The sequence below is a fragment of the Etheostoma cragini genome, chromosome 6 (assembly GCF_013103735.1).
Source record: "Etheostoma cragini isolate CJK2018 chromosome 6, CSU_Ecrag_1.0, whole genome shotgun sequence".
In the NCBI taxonomy this organism is placed as follows: Eukaryota; Metazoa; Chordata; class Actinopteri; order Perciformes; family Percidae; genus Etheostoma; species Etheostoma cragini.
The window spans coordinates 5,800,752-5,802,466 of record NC_048412.1 but is presented as its reverse complement, the minus strand read 5'-3'; the positions used below and the strand labels follow the sequence as shown (position 1 = coordinate 5,802,466).

The 1,715-nt window shown below is 37.7% G+C and overlaps 1 protein-coding gene and 1 long non-coding RNA gene across 2 annotated transcripts in view; one reads left to right on the top strand and one right to left on the bottom strand.

Annotated features, from left to right (window-relative positions):
- LOC117946335 (syntaxin-12-like) overlaps positions 1-1,715 on the bottom strand; it is a 39,815-nt gene that overhangs the window by 28,120 nt on the left and 9,980 nt on the right. The gene's annotated exons all lie outside the window — the stretch shown is intronic.
- LOC117946346 overlaps positions 496-1,715 on the top strand; it is a 6,746-nt gene continuing 5,526 nt past the window's right edge. Inside the window, exon 1 of the long non-coding RNA XR_004657011.1 lies at positions 496-891. This is a non-coding gene — a long non-coding RNA (uncharacterized LOC117946346). The remainder of the gene's footprint in view (positions 892-1,715) is intronic.

The following is a 1,715-nucleotide window of genomic DNA, read 5'->3' as shown; positions in this document are numbered from 1 at the left end:
TAAATGTTCTGTTATTTAATTACGGTAGAATGTCCCGGTAATGAGCTGCCAGTACTTTTTCTGTTATTTTACGGAATTTTTTCTTAGAGTGTGGATGCATTATCAAATTGCTAAATCTGAATGAATTTTCATGATCTTTAAGTGGTTTTGTGATTTTTCCTTTGGAAAACCCAGGACAGAATTTTCCTATGCTATGTCTTACAGCCTTTTTACATATTTTTACATTTTTGGCCAGAAAATAAAGCCAACCGGCACTCCTCTTCCTCCCCGCCATTTTTCTGCTACGTCTCTGTCTTGCGTGTGTGTGTGTGTGTGTGTGTGTGCTGCAGGCCGCTGCCGGGCCTGGCTGGCTGCTTGTTTGCCTGGTGCTGAGTCATGTGACGTACAACATCAAATCACAAGAGGGGGAGAAGGAGCAAAGTGTGCCTGCTCCGTACTATTAAAGCAGTGGCACAAACACAGCCAGCCAGGTTGCTTTGTTGATAAAACCGCAGCAGTGCATGCTGGAGAGAAACTAAAACTAAAGTATCAATCTCGTTACACTGGTATCCATACCAACGTTGATATCGATATTATCAATATTTGGATTGATCCGCCAAACACTAGCTCAGAGAGGCTATGTTACGTTAGTAGTAGCATACTGCTGGTGGTCTTGCAATGGGTTTACCTGTACTAATAAAACTGTACAGTAGAAACAATGTGGCCACACTGCTGTGAAAGCTCCCCGAACGTCATTAACTAGTCTGGTTGTTACCCCTCTCCACGGCAGTCTAGCTAGCTAGCTAGACTACCGGACCTAAACTGTCTCTAGCTAGAGCTAACCGCTAGTCAGAGCTAATGGTTGCTAACCAAGCCTTCAGTTTTCCATGCCTGTATCCATTAACTATATTTGTGGAGGCTGAACAAATCCTGAACCCTTCATTTTATTAACCCTTGATTCCTTCCCGTCAAAATTGAAGTTCAACACTTTTAATGATGCTTTTTATTGACATTTTAACTTTTTCTAACATTCTTGTACCTTTTTTTATGTTTGTCATTTTTTTTAATGTTTTCAACACTATGTTACACTAACTTATTAACTTTAATTTTGGAATTTATGGTCAATAAACCTAATGTTTGAGTTAGAAAAGCAGAAATTAGGAATTACTTAGATTAAAATGAATGAAAAGTATGTTATTTTTTTATATTTTTATTTTTTTTATGATTTATTTATGGGATTTTGAACATAACAGATACATAGTACACCTCATCTGTAGAATAAAACCAATACAGAGACTCAATCTGTAACACGATGTATTAACAGGTATATGATTTACACCCAGTTCCCACCCCCCACCCTCCCCCACAGAGAGAAATCATTGAGGTTAAATGAAATAGGGTAAAATGGCTCATGGTACAGGTAAGCAAGGCAGTAGTAGTCTGATATAGGAATGCTTTTACATATATACACTAACACACCGAACATGAATGCTCATACACTCACAAAGACAAACAAATGATTAAAATAAATAAAAAATAAATAAACAAAAAAACAAAAACAAACAAACACAGCTACTGTGCTACAAGCTACTGCTTATGGGGGGGGGGGACAAGTGGTTGCCTAGACACCAGGGTCAATGTCTATATGGACAGACCTAACACACTCAAAAAAATGAATCAGGGGGGTTGTGGACTTTAAAAAGTTTTTTAATGTTCAGTTTAATTAAAATAAATGT